Below are 13,877 nucleotides of genomic sequence, written 5' to 3'. Positions count from 1 at the left end.
AGGCCCTTTCAGCAAAGAATCAACCACATTGCCGTGGGTCCGGAGTCACATGTAGGCCAGACCAGGTAAGGACAGCAGATTTCCTCCCCTAAAGGACATTAGTGAACCAGATGGGTTTTTACAACAATCGACAATTTATTAATTGAATTTAAATTCTACCAGCTACCATGATGGGATTTGAATCAGTGTCCCCAGGTCATTAGCCCGGGCTTTGGGTTTACCACTAAGCCACCACCACCCCAGGTTAAATGGTGAATAGCTTTAAAAATTGACTCCTTGGGGAATGGCCTCCAAGTGAAGGGGGGGAGAAAACAGATAAAGATGTAGAAAATCCATTCTAAATTACACGTTACCAACTTTGGGAAGTGTTTTGAATGAGATTTACAGCAACACAGACGCTGATTATGAACCATTTTAACTATGCAGCGCCATAGCCTGCACCTTTAAAACAAACTGAAACGAATGCTTTTCACACAATATGTATGGTCTTTGGGACTTGCATTCTAAATATTGTTGCAAAGTGCTCGGCTCCAGAGGTGTGAACGGACCACGTGCTCACTGCAGCTCCAGGGAGGAGGTAACAGCACACACTCAGGCGCATGCGCCACAATAATGGCCCCTCCCATCCCCGTATATCAGGCCCCGCCCCTCCCCCCCCCGCGGCCCACCGACAGGCCTCTCCCCCGCAGGCTTGCTCAGCCCCGCCCCTCTCCCCAGCTGGCTCTGCCCCCGCCCTCCTCCCCACCGCGCCCGCTCAGCTCCGCCCCCTCCCCGCGTGCCTGGCCCAGCCCTCGCCTGCTCAGCCCTGCCCTCCCACCGCGCGCCTGACCCCGCCCTTCCCCCCACGTGCTTGGCCCCGCCCCTGGCCGCGGCCCGGATGCTGCAGCCTCCTCACCGTGTGTAGACAGGGGAATATGGCGACTGTGGAGTAACCGGGGCTTTGGAGTGGAGTGAAGGAGACCGAAATTGTACCACCGAAAGGTAGATATATCTTTATTTTTCTAAAAAAAGGTAAGATTTTAATCTGTCATTTTATAACACTGTTTAACTGGCGGTGACATTGTGTCCCTGATGGTTCAATCAGACGGTTGGCGATGAGGGGACCGGTTAAAGTGCAGCCTGACAGCAGCTTTGTTTTATTCTAACACAGGGAAACGGTGTTAACTTTCTCCACAGCCTTGCAGACAAAGAGTGTGGTGCTGAATTACCCGGCTTTGTCGTCTGCCTGCCGTCTATCCGGCTGTATTTGCCCCCCCCCCCCCCCCTGGTTAGGAGCAGGTGCAATGTTGAGGGAGAGCTGGTCATCTTATTGATGAACCACGCTGGGCAATGGGTTGTGTTCCTCTTCACATGAAATGCCAGTGTGTCTTTTTTCTTGCTTTAATTTAAAATGACACTTGGGTCACCCCAAGTGCCATCGAACCAAAGGTGCTCCCTCCTCCTCCTCCTCCTCTTCTTAATTGTCAGCCTGTTTGCTGCCTCGTTCGTTCTTCCACTTGAATGCGATAACCCTTTCAAGCCAGGCTTGCATTTCCTTGGCATATGCTTTCCCCAGTGTGCCCCCCCCCCCCCCCCCCCCCCCCCAGCTTTATGCATCACGTTCTGCAGTACAATATTGCATTTCAGGGCTTGAAGTGAAATAGTTTTGTTTATCTATCAGCATTGTATGAAAGAGTGACATATATCCACACATGAACATTTTCATAAGATTGGGAAATGTGTATCTTAAAATTTTGGGAGGGGGAATATTGGCAAAGAACCTAATGTTGGGTGAAAGCCTTGTACCTATGTTATATAAGATGCAATTGCATTTGCCTGACCATGTCTTGAGTTTCTGCACAAGATTGTGTCGGTTGTCTTATCTCTATCTGTTTCTTGCCATTGTTCTGAGAATACAAAAGAGAATTTCCCTGTAACATGTTGTGGTTTAATAGAAGTTTAATTTGGAAATTTGAAGAATACATTCATTATGTTGTTGAACCTGCTATATCTGATGCCTCTTGTATGGTGGGTACATTGCACACATTTACAATGTAAACACCCCCCCCCCCCTTTCTTCGATGCACCCTGGCCCTGCCCCCTCAGTGCCCCGCCCCCCAGCACCATCCCCCGCACCCTTCCCACCCACCAACAATGTAATTAAAGATAATCAATTGAGCACGTATGGTGGCTCATTTACACTTGCTTTAAGTGACATATGTTCATGTTCGGACCCATTCTCTACAAATGAAAGGAATATGCGCCTTTTTTGAATGAAAACATGGGGAGCACTTGGTTCCTTGTTGCTTTCATCATGGCAACACCTCAGCCAATCAGAGTTGACTTGCCAACCAATCAGCACCCTTTTCTCCTGTCATATAAATTATTGTGAGTGTTTGCAATTTGGCATTCTTGCATTTGTCCTGATGAGAACAAGCCAAAAAGCTTTAGCAAAATGTCACGGGCCTTCCTGCCACGGACTTAACCGGGGTGGAGATGGGAACATGGCTGTGTCCCCACCTACCCTCTCGCCTGATAAGTGGCCCCCTGCCCCCAAACCTGCCTTGGGCGAGGGCACAAGATTACAACCAGAAATAAAGGCAGCTTTAATTTGAAACCAATGTCACACTAACTCTTGAAAGCTACTTTAATCAGTAGATGATGTACACGCATCCATAAAGCAACTTATTAACTTATTTTCAGTGACAATATGGTAACAGTCTTTGAAGAGTTATGTTGATATTTGGAATTAATTTATGAAATCTGATGATTATCCTTCTCATAGGAACATATTGGGTGAAATCTTGTCCCTTCCCTTGTGGCGAGTTTGATTGGACCCTGCCACCTCCCTGCCTTCGCCCAGATTTAAGTACTTGACTTGAAGGCAACTAATGTGGCAGTTAATGCCCACTCAAGGGCCTCATCCTGGCGCCACTGATATCAACCTAGCGGCAGGTGGGGGTATTCTCCACGCAGGACAAGTAAACCCTGGCATGTTTGCTTGTTGGCTCCTGGGCTGGAGGGGATCCCTCATTCTATGGCACTCAGTGGCTGAATGAGGGATCTGGCATTGGGAAGGAGAGGCCTGTTGAGAGCCACACCCATGCCCTTCCTGTCAACCACCACGCTGCTGCTGCTGCTGCCGCCCCCCCCTCACCCTGTCATCACTCACCGTTGGCTTGGGATCCAGTGATGATATTATTCCTTGGGTGGGTATTGTACCGGCAGTAGCCCCCGCCTTCCTGGTGGCGCTGTGACTCAGTAGAGGCCAACAGCTCTCAGCAGATAGGACTTCCACCTCCTGAGGAGACCCGCCATTGGCCTGTCAATGCCTGAGTGGAACAAGATGCAGCAGACCGTCCCTAAAGGAGGTGACCTGGAGTTCTTGCCGGGATCCACAAGCCCTTTGAACAAAGTTTGGAATCTTCATGGACAAGATGGGCCGAATGGCCTCCTTCTGTGCTGTAACTTTTCTAAGGTTCACTGTGCTTTTGATATTAAATCTGCACCTCAGTCTGTGAACCACTGAAAATTTGGATGAGCATTTTAATTGCTCCATCACGACGTAAGAATTAATGGGGCTTTCTATCTCGAATTGTATCGGGCCCCTGTCAATGTCTCTGTGTGATTGCGTGACCTGGAAAGGTGAGAAAGGAAAGTTTTACTGGCAGTGAATCTCTTGTGTGAGCCCATGTCATTACTCAGTGCACTTTTGCTCTGATGCTCTGCTAACATGCTACATCACCAACTCCCTTGAATGTGTTTTATAGTCAGGAGGTGGAAATAACCATTCATAGCACTAATATGGCAGTATCTTATTTGTATCCATATTGATACAATGTTATTCTCTATGCAAAACAGGTGAAAAAATGACCTGATGTCAGCAAAGTTTTCACTGAAAAATTAATTTCTTAATTTTTGTGGTCTTTGGATTCACCACGTGCATATTTTCCAAAATAAAACTGCTGATAAATGGCTCCATAGTATCTTGGCTGCTGGAGGGTGATATCAAGAATTGTGAGGCAAATGCATTAATTTGAAAAAAATTATGTTGGTTTTGCTGCTTGTGTTACATCGACATACCTCCCCATGGCCTAAGGTGATCATCATTCCCCATACTGTTCCCTTGACCCATCCTAAAGAAACTTAATGCAGCACTTCAAAAATTGATGAGAACTGTTGCAAAGGATGGTGCATAATTTGTGGACTAAATGTAATTGGAGGTTTTGGCATTGTCATAGTCTATAATGTCCAGATTGCGGATTTGTGTGGGAAACTGGGATAAGGTTTACCAACTGTGAGGATTTAAACTCCAGTCTAAACCAATGAATTAGCATGAAATGCTGTTTGCTTTGCACCAAAGTTTGACTTTAGTAGCTTTGTCAATATTTGTTCCATAATCTTAAAGATTCATTGATGTATGTATTTCGATAGGGCCCTTTCTCTGTGTTTTGAGGTTATTCTTTGAATAGTTACGCTGCGAAAACTCCTTTGCAAATTCATGCAGTGGTCATATGCACCCAATCTCTGGTTGAACTAATCCTGCTCCTAAAGGCAAAAGAAAATTTGTATCTTTAATTCTATATTCTGACAGAGGAGAGAGGAAAATTGGAAACTTCATGCTTCTGAAACAGATTGGACTATCATTTTGAAAATCTTTTAACTGCTACTATAACATTTGCGGCATTTAGTGCAAATGCTCAAAGGAGAGGGGGTGTTTACGTTATCCCACAAGAATATTTATTTGTATATAGAAAGTATGTAAAATAATTAAATTTATGGAGCAAACCAAAATATGGAATATTAAATGCCATAAATACATAAAAATAGATAAAACTGTCCACATTTGGAAACATCTGTGAATAAAAATGTACCTCTAGATAATATGATCTAACTTAATGCTTCATTAGTTAATGTAATTGTTTTAACGGTGAAGCTAAAACTCTACATGTTGTGAACATGTTTTGGTTATTTGAGTGCGAATGATGAATTGGATATAAATCAGTCCATTCAAATGAATGTAACCATAATATTAAGGGAACCGAATGGCACATTTTTCTGTATATATGTTTTTTAAAAATAAATAGAACATCATGCACAGAATTGGAACCCTGTAAAGATGGATCTATTTAGTATCCTAAACTATTTTTTTAACCTGCAATGGCACCTTGACTAACTTATCAAAATTTGTACAGACTCTCCAATAAGGTTTGATCCAGTAAGTGACTAGGCTATAGCAATGAGTAAGCTGCTGTGTTGGCTGACCTCAGTGATAGAGCTGTTACAGTTGGTTTTGCTTGCCTAGGTTAGGGAGCAGAAAATTGGCCAGGATCCCACAGCATTTAATCCTTAAGCAATTCCTTCTGAAAAATCTGCATGTGTTGATGTTGGGTGGGGTTTGTTTAAGACTTGGCTATTATCCTCTCATGGATACTGCACCATCAGTCTTGCAGTCCAAGGCTCTCACATAAGTACATTTTTTCCAATATCTGTATGTGACCCTGACATGCAAGGCTAGCATTTATTGTTAATTCCTAAATTCCCTTGAGTTGGTGGTTGACTTTCTTGAACCACTACAGATGATGAGGTGAAGGTGCAGCAACAGTTGTTGTTAGGCAGGGGATTTCATGCTTATCACGTTGGACAATGACAAAAATGGCAATACATGTCCAAGTGAGGAAGCTGTGTGACTTGGAGGTGATGGTGTTCTCATGCACCTGCTGCCCTTGTCTTTCTAGGTGGTGGAGGTGACGGATTTAGGATGTGCTGCTGGAGAAGGCTTGGTGAGTTACTGCAGTGCATCATTTAATTGTATACACTACAGTAACGGTATACTGATGGCAGAAGGATTGGATGTTTCTGCCAGTGATGGGATGCCGATCAGAAAGACTGCTTCGTCCTAAATTGTGTCGAGCTTCTTGAGTTGTTGGAGTGGGACAAATCCAGACCTGTGGCGGGTATTCCATCACAGTCCTGAATGTGCCTTCTAGGCAGTAGATGGGCTTTGGGAGTGAGAGGTGAGCCGCTAGCAACAGAATACCCAGCTTCTGACCTGTTCTGGTAGCCGTGGCGTTTTTGTGGCTGATCTAGTTGAGTTTCTGGTCAATGGTCACTTCCTTGATGTTGAAATTGACTATCTGAAGAATTTTGTGACTGGAATTGAATATTGTGAAGTCATCAGCAAACAGCCCTCAATGACTATAACGTTATGATCTTGAAGGAGACAGCAACCTTTAAAAAGAAATTCAGATCCCCGGTTTCTAACAGAAAGAATTATGCCATAAGCCTTCATGTGTTAAACAAGCCTTTTACCATACAAGAGTTAAACAAAGCAAGTACTACTAACTTAACAGCATATTTCATAAACATTTATTCTTTAAGCCTGAAACTCTCAACAGAGATACCGCCCTGTTCTACTGCTTTTAAATTTATTTAATAAACACAGGCTACCCTTTGAATGGCAATACCTCAGGTCCTGTATACCAGCCTCTCACCAGGGACTTCCATTCATCTTACATTTAACAATTCAATCCCCAAACCAAAAGTTATACTCCTAAAACATATGCATCATTAAATTAGACGTTTTCGCAACAATAATCAGCTTTCTTTGTACCAGGTATGATTCCAATCACTGGAGAAGATTGGTTTGTAACAAAGATCCCAAATTTGTGGGTCGTGACAAGGCTATCGGGGCATGAGCAGGTTGCCAGTTGTAAATCGCTAACAGGTAATGATTGCAATATGTACTTCGTCCATTGGTAGTGCTGCAGCACTCCCCTCAGTTCTCAGCTTGACTCCTGATTCTGCACTCTTCAAAGCTCAGGCATTTCCTGCCCTTGTTTACAAGTATTTTCAACACTCTTCAGTTAAAATATGTCTTTGAGTTAACAAAAAAAGGTTGCTTTCCTTCTGGTATGTACCTTTGTGCAGCATAAATTTATTTTTGGAAGTGCTTATGAGCTCTGTGGTCTCTGCTGAGAAATAAATAAATAGGTGCCTCCCTCACCTGCCCTCCCAACTCTGCTTCAAAAATCTGCCAAAAAGTTCTTCACTCAGAATTCTGCAGCTCTGTGAAGCATCTGTTTTCTTTAAATCCCTGTATTAAAGTCCTCATGTCCCTTTGCCTTAAAACCCACCTCTTTGACCAAACTTTGGGTCATGTGCCCTAATATCTCCTATGTGGCTTGATGTCAGATTTTTGTTTTATAATGCTCCTGTGACATTTTGCTATGTTAAATGTGCTATATAAATGCAAAATTGTTGTTGATGTTTAGATGGAATAGGTAAATACTTCTCTCTTTTTAAAAAAAAAAGTGAACTGCACATTTCTGGGAAAATTTATTTGGCTCTGCTTGGATTTTATGCCAGCCATGGTTCAGTTGGTCGCACGCTCGCCTTTGAGTCAGAAGGTTGTGGGTTCAATTCCATTGCAAAGACTTGAGCACAAAATCTAGACTAGTACTTTGCAGTACTGAGGGAGTGCTGCACTGTCAGAAGTATTATTTCAGATGAGACATTAAGCCAAGGTCCTCTTTGCCCCTCTTGGGTGGGCGAATGACAGTATTTCAAGGAAGAGCAGGGACTGCACCCCCAATGACATGGCCAGTATTGATCCTGCAACTCATGTCGCTTAAAAAACTACCTGGCCATTATTACATTGTTGTGTGTTAAATTGTCCAGTGTGTTTTCTCACATTACAACAATGGTTACACTTTAAAAGTACTTTGATTGTAAAACCCCTTGGTTTGCCCTGAGGTCATAGAAACTATATAAATGTCAATGGTCTTTTTTCTCATTTTGCTAATTACTTGGTGTCATCTTAAATTGAGAAATAAATTAATAGTTGCACTACAGTAATGGGCCCTTTTAAATTTACAAACAAAAAAATTAAACTTAACATATTAGCTTCTCCAGAGGAGCCTCATGAATCATTTCTCCCTGTATCCACACACCATCCTTGCCCTAGTCAAGGAATCTGAATCTGAATTAGCTCTTTCCAGTTTTGTCTTCAGGGGTTTGTCTATTCTTCATTCAGCTTGCATCCATAACCTAAAGAAACCCGCAGATTTCCTCCAGTGAAGTTTTTTACACTGTCACAGTTGGCAGAAAATTTCTCAGACCTGCTCTTTCTTTGTTGACGCTACTGCACCAGAGGTACAATGAAAATGAAAACCCAGTTTACACGTGTAAATGGGGTTTCTACTGCATTTCCAGCAGGTTAATGCCAATGATGTGGGTGTAGATCTGAGGAATTTCCTGGCTAGTGAGTTCTAATAATAATGGTTGAACTTCATATCAAAGCACAAAAGTGTAAAGGAATAGAACTATGTTATGGCACAGCCGATGGTAAATGCTAAACTGCTCAAATCCCAAAGGGAAACTTGAAACAGGTGCCACAACGGTTTTGCAATTTATATGAATTTCGAGATGCATGCCTTGAATTCAGTAGTAACAAGACTGCTAAGTCTTACAGGTTTCCTACAAAACTAAATTAAACCTTCATTAATAGAAGAAACGATTTTAAGTACGTACATCTACAAATTATTACTATGATAACTTCTAAACCCCCTAATTAATCTATGTCCCAGTTATACCTCCATTAAGGCGACAATGAGACACAGATTTTAAAAGACCCAGGCAAAGTAACACACAATACCTGAACAGTCGAATTCAAAATGAGCTTTTCTCAGCTTCAGTTCCTTGTAGACAGCAGCTAGAAGCTTAGATGCTGGAGGCTTTTCACACTTGTTAGACCTTAGGATTCCTTCCCTTGCACACAGCCTTCTCTTCTTTATACGTATTCTCCCCTTTGAATGCAAATTCCCATTATTTCACTATGTCTTTGGACTTTTACCTCTCTAATAATAAAAATCCATCAAAGTACCAATTTTACCAGTAATCTTCGGGAAAAATAAACATACTATTTCTTAACTTTTCCTGGCTAGGTGAAACATTTCACCCCTTCTTTTGAATTCAATCTAGTGTGGTTTATTTAAAATGCAAATGTTCCCTTTACACCCATGTCTACCTACTTAACATTTCAAATCTAGCTTATCTTCTGTTACATCAAAGCCTTCAGACCAGCTGCCTTTAATTCAATTAAGTCCCCCCCGCCCCCCCCCACACACACACACATACAGACCCCACTATTACTATATTTTATAATAAATTTCAATAACATTATAAAAATTATTATATCCCCCTGTCAAACTAAAACATTTGCTATCGGTTATTTCCGTTGGCTGCACTTCAAGTAATTTTCGTGCAGGTAATCCTCATCCCTTTGTTCAGGGGTGATTTAATTATTTTGCAAGTTATGGATGTGACACTAATCGTTCTGTAGTTACTTGGAGTTGTTTGCTACATTTTCCTCAGTGAAAGTATCATGCTAGCTAATTTTGAATCAGTTGGAACCTCCCATGTGCTCCCTCATTCAATATTTCGAATATTTGTCTTTAGCCTGAGCACCCTGTGGTGTATTGGGAACAATGCTATTCTATGCAAAGCAATGTTAGTGTGTGTCTGTTTCACGTTGTTGTGGTTTTTTTAACATTCCTAAATACTGTTTTATCAACTGTGGCTCTCTGTAAAATGAAGGAGACAAAGAATATTAATTGGAACATTCTGAAATGTGGCTAATCAAATTGTTGTGTGCGTTGATACAAACTTTTCAAATTAATGTTGTATATTCATAAATTGACATCAACCTCTATCATTAGCAGTGATAGCAATTTCAGTTATATGGTGCATTTCACATAAAGAATCATTTCAAGACATTTTATAAATTGGTGTTAGGAAACACACAACAAGGAAGGTGGCACTGACTTTGAATAGTGCTACGGGATCTTTTATGTCCGCCCAAACAGTCAGGGTGGACTTTCATTTTCCATCTCATCCAAAAATGAGACAATGCAGCATTTGTTCAGTCTTGGATTGAAGCCTTAAGTTTCTTGAGTGGGGCTTAAATTATGATTTTCCACTTGAGAAGTGGAAGCTCTACCACTGAGCTAAGGATGATAGGATGTTAACAACAGAATTTGGTACAAGGTGAAGTTTATGAAGGGCGGATGATGAGAAATCAGCAAGGAGAGTGTTATGAGGAGTTGAGCTTGGAGTTAACAAAATATAAATGTTTTGGTGCCAGAGTAGTAAAGGAGGTGGGGAATTTAGAATAGCGGGAAATAAATGATCCTTGGCGATGGATAGGATGTGGGGTGTTTGACACACCCCTCACTAGTCTACTGGAACTGAAACGGCCAATTGTGATATTCTTAAAACATTGGGCCGTAACTTCTGATCTCCAGGGCGTCGTATCTGTGGGGTACCCCAAAGATGTGCTGGCAAACCCCCGGACATTCTTAGGTAAGGATTGCACAGCAATTGCCTAGGAAATGTAAACTTCCCAGAGGCAATTGCCCTGCACTGGGAACCATATGAATATTGAGATTTAAATCGCAAACTTCGGATGGTTCCAACTGCCATACAGCAATAGTTAGCCAGAAAATGTTAGAATTAAAACCAGTTTTAGCTTCTGGGTAACTATTGAATAAACCCACACCGACCCCTGGCACAGGAATCCTCCCCAACCCCACCCCCACCATGGGACATCCTCCATGCTCTCCCAAACCCTCTCTCTCCCCCCCCCCCCCGCCTCTCTCCCAAGCCTGGCACGGTACGACCCATCCCTGGTGTCTGAGCTTTTTGAGGCAGTAACAAACAAGGCAGATAAAGGGGAACCTGTGGATGTGCCGTACCTAAAAGTGACCCACTTATGCCTACTCTGTTTCCTGTTAGCTAACCAATTCCCTATCCATGCTTATATGTTACCCCTGACATCATGAGCTCTTAATTTGACTAGTAGCCTCTGATGTGGCACCTTGTCAGATCCCTTCTAGAAATCTAAGTACAGCACATCCCCTTTATCCACATTGCTTGTTACTTCCTCAAAGAGCTCCAACAAATTAGTTAAACATGATTTCCCTTTCACAAAACCATGTTGGCTCTGCTATTTATTTATTTATTTATTTGCTTACTGACTTATTTATTTTTATGTATAAATTTAAGTATTTATTTATTTATGTATCTATCCTAAGTTTAAGAAGTTCTCAGAACTCATTGAGCATTTTTAAGTTAATTTGTACCAGACTGGAATTATATTACACCCAGTAAGAATTGAACCTGTGTTGGACTCTCTCCTGGGCAAGGCCACACACCTCTTGGATTTAGTGTGCACCAGGTTCCAGCATGAAACCTGACCACTGAGTTGTAAAGAAAGAAATAGCTGCATTTCTTCTTTCACTGCAAAATAACCTTCCACAATGCCTCACAGCAAAGTTTTAAAGTGTAGTCATTACTATAACATAGAAAAAAGTAGCAGCAAACAGAAATGAGATTTGTGATCAGGTGTTGGTTGAGGAATAAATAGTATTCGGGATGCTCAGAGAGCTCCCCAGCTCTTATTCGGAGATCCTACGGGAACTTCTAACTCCACCTAAGAGGCCACATGATATTGGTTTAATGTCTCATCTGAAAGCTGGCACCTCTGACAGTGCAGCGCTTCAGCAGTGTTACACTGACATATCAGTTTAGATTATGTACAGAAATGTCTGAAGTGCCTTGAAGCCTCAACCTTCTGACTTGGGCAAGGCTGACACCATACTCTTACCTGTGGTTTTGCATTGGTAACTACGTCGTTTCAAATAATAATAATATTATTGAACTTTATTCCTAGTTTTTGATAGCTTTATGAAGAAGTAATGAACTTAGAGGAATTTATGATTTTTTTCCCCCTTACTTGTTTTGCTATTGACGTTGAGCTGTTTCCCCTTGTGCTAGTAACATACTGGGACATAAAGGAACATCGGTGATGGGTTCTGTTGCTGGTACATGATGCTTTGCAGAATGAAATGGGATCCAGCACGTGTGTTATGTAAGTGGAAGTGGGGAAATAGGAGAATGACAAAAACCAAATAAGTGAAGCATGTTCAAAAGGAGTTGGAAATAAAGGGACATCTTAGGCACATTATACCAAATATAACTATACCAAAGTAAGACACAGTGAACAATTTCCACATGGATGGAGGCACCAGTTGTTTATGCTTTACTTTGGTTTGGCTCTAATCCATCTTGTTCCTCCCCAGGCATCAATTAATTGTCTTGGATACAATAGAGAGACATTCTGTATTGACATTTGTGCACGGCCATTTTTTCCATCAGTACAGGCTATTAAATTACAATTTGAATGTTAAAGCTTAAATAAATTATTTAAAATCAAAGCACAACATTTTAAAACAAACAATACCTCTTTATGGCATGATAAGATGATATTATGTTTGGTGGATTCAAATAACTCTGTTAACACTAAGTAGCTTTTCCTTGGGTAGCAGCTGGATGAACCCAGTAGGTAAATCTCCTTAACTGTTCTTTGGTCAATGAAAATTAATGCTGATAAAAAGACAGCTGTCACTAAAAACAAATTGAAGGACAGCTCCTCCCCAATTATAATTGAAAATACATTAAATTGTTTGGTAGTACAGAACTTGAGTATTGCAGAAAAAAGAGACGTGTCGAAGCTTTTCACCCTGCACTCATCAGGACACTTTGCAAGAATATCAATGTAAGGGGAAACAGCAATTTATACACTTTTTTTCAGCAATACTGAAAATACTTTCCAGGGTCACTGTCTCACGCTGTCTCCTCATCATTCTTGTTTGTATTATCTGTACAACTGAACATACTACACTTCTTGTGGAAATTTTCCTTTGACACAAATTCCAACACGAGGCACTGCTTCATACCTACTTGTTCATCCTAAAACATTCAGGAATCCCATGACCTTTTTTCTTTTTTGAAAAATGTGCACTCCTGATAGGCATTGAAAGTTGTTCTTTTTTGAAGACTACTTTGAGAACAATTTGTACAATAGACCATTCTATTATTAAATATGAAACCTGAGCTTAAATTGAAAAGTCCCATCACTGAGCATGGGTTAACAGAAAATCTAATTGCTAAAATTAGCCTTTTACGTTTTTGTCCATTGCTGAGAAAGTTGCATGATTTAGATCCAGAATGATCACTCACATTGACAAAGAAGCTGCATGACATTAAAGTTCTCACTTTTCTATCAATCCTTGAAGTGTAACTTTGAAACTGATTACGCTGACAATCCAGTTTCGGTAATGCAGTGCAGCATTTCTTTTAATTTATGCAACTGAGTATGGCTGTCGTATTCTTCAAAGAGTATAAGAGTTGAATTACTTATACTGGTTCAACAAATTTAACAAAAATCTTTTCATGTCTTAATGAATAGGTTCAATACAGAGCTCTGATCTTGTGTAAGTGTAATTTTCAGTTCCTGAGTAACTTGCATTTTTTTTTGTCTTGTATAATGTCAGGAATTGAAGACAACAAAGAAATGGTGGTAGCGTTAGCTTATGACAAGGATGATGTTCAACACTTAGCTATTCAGTGAAATCTGTGTAAACGGACAGTCCCAAAAATGGATGCTTATTGAAGGACCCAAATAACTTGCCTGGTAAAATATACAAGAGACACTCTGAAACCATGGAAGCTTGCAAATTGAAAATGGCAGACAGCCTTAAAATGTACTAAGCTCTCTTCCTACTTAAAACACTGGACGCTGCTTTTGCAAAGCTGTTGTATCTGACCCCGACTCAGTGAATGTTTCAATGGCAGTTCCCCTTGCAGCTTGCTTCCTTTCTGTCCCCAAATTCTCTTGGGCCCTTCACTTTTGTGAGGTCAGTGTGAGGCAGCAGTGCATTTTGTGAAACTGTTTTTATGGAATGGGGTGTCTTACTCAACAGAGAAACCATTCTGTTTCTGGGGTTGAATGCTTGCATGGCTCTATCTGCCACAATGAATGCTGGGCAAGGATCTCT

The 13,877-nt window shown here is 41.2% G+C and overlaps 2 protein-coding genes across 2 annotated transcripts in view; one reads left to right on the top strand and one right to left on the bottom strand.

Moving 5' to 3' along the window:
• Positions 1-13,877, bottom strand: part of LOC144690017 (D-beta-hydroxybutyrate dehydrogenase, mitochondrial-like) — a 105,554-nt gene that overhangs the window by 33,832 nt on the left and 57,845 nt on the right. The gene's annotated exons all lie outside the window — the stretch shown is intronic.
• pak5 (p21 protein (Cdc42/Rac)-activated kinase 5) overlaps positions 6,625-13,877 on the top strand; it is a 193,199-nt gene continuing 185,946 nt past the window's right edge. Inside the window, exon 1 of the mRNA XM_078556439.1 lies at positions 6,625-6,706. The gene's annotated coding sequence lies outside the window, so the exon portion shown is untranslated. The remainder of the gene's footprint in view (positions 6,707-13,877) is intronic.

The sequence above is a fragment of the Cetorhinus maximus genome, chromosome 14, assembly GCF_964194155.1.
Source record: "Cetorhinus maximus chromosome 14, sCetMax3.hap1.1, whole genome shotgun sequence".
In the NCBI taxonomy this organism is placed as follows: Eukaryota; Metazoa; Chordata; class Chondrichthyes; order Lamniformes; family Cetorhinidae; genus Cetorhinus; species Cetorhinus maximus.
The sequence above is the reverse complement of the archived record's forward strand: the minus strand, read 5'-3'. Positions and strand labels throughout refer to the sequence as shown.